Source organism: Otolemur garnettii, unplaced genomic scaffold (genome assembly GCF_000181295.1).
Source record: "Otolemur garnettii isolate 467f Iridium unplaced genomic scaffold, OtoGar3 scaffold00169, whole genome shotgun sequence".
NCBI lineage: Eukaryota > Metazoa > Chordata > Mammalia > Primates > Galagidae > Otolemur > Otolemur garnettii.
This window is the reverse complement of record NW_003852564.1, coordinates 949,676-950,986: the sequence shown is the minus strand read 5'-3', so window position 1 is coordinate 950,986 and position 1,311 is coordinate 949,676.

Sequence of the window (1,311 nt, the reverse complement as noted above, 5' to 3'; positions counted from 1 at the left end):
TGCAAGTCAAGTTTCGGTCTTTTACGTGTGGTTATCCAGTTCTCCAAGCACCATTTATTGAATAGGGATTCTATTCCCCAGTGTATGCTTTTGTTGGGTTCATCAATGATCAGATGGCAATAAGAGACTGGTTTTATGTTTTGGTTTTCTATTCTGTTCAATATGTCTATGTCTCTATTTTTGTGACAATATCATGTTGCTTTGATCACTGTGGACTTGTAATACAGCCTAAAACCTGATAGGTTGATACCTCCAGCTTTGTTTTTATTACTAAGAATTGCCTTGGCTATATGGGATTTTTTATGGTTCCATATGAAATGAAGAACTATTTTCTCCAAACCTTCAATGTATGATGTTGGTATTTTAATGGGGATTGCAATGAATCTAAAGATTGCTTTGGGTTCTATAGACATTTTAACAATGTTGATTCTTAACAGCCAGGAGCATGATATGCTCTTCCATTTGTTAATGTCTTCTGCTATTTCTTTGATTAGGGTTTCATAATTCTAAAGGTATCAAGATCCTTCACCTCTTTTGTTAGTCATATTTCTAAATATTTCATTTTCTTTGAGGCTACTATAAAGGGAATTTTATCTCTGATGAATTTCTCAGGTTGGCTATTATTGGCATATACAAAGGTTACTGATTTGTGGACATTGATTTTATATCCTGAGGTGTTACTGTGTTTTTTGGTCACTTCAAGGAGTGATCAAGTCTCTAGGTATCGCTAAGTATAAGATTGTATTATTAACAAAGGGAAAGAGTTTGACCTCTTCTGGCTTCATTTGGATGCTCTTTATATCCTTCTCTTGCATGATTGCTTTGGCTAGAACTTCCAGCATTATGATGAATAGTAGTGGCAATAGAAAATATCTTTGTCTGGTTCTAATTCTAAGTGGAAAAGATTTCTATTTTACTCTAATCAGTATGATGTTAGTTGTGGGGTTTGTTGTAAATGACTTCAATCAGCTTAAGAAATGTGCCTCTTGTGTCTATATTCTTAAGTGTTCTTGTTAGAAAAGGATGCTGATTTTTATCAAATGCTTTTTCTTCATCTATCGAGAGGATCATATGGTCTTTTTCTGTTTTGCTTCTATTGATATAGTTAATTACATTTATGGATTTTCATGTGTTAAAATAGCCTGGGATGAGGCCTACTTGATTATGATGTATAATTTTTTTAATGTGTAGCTGTAATCTATTGACTAAGATTTTGTTCGGTATTTTTGCAAAGATATTCATCAGTGAAATTGTCTGTAGGTCACCATTTTTCTTGGCTCTTTTCCTGGTTTTGGTATCAGGGTGATGTTT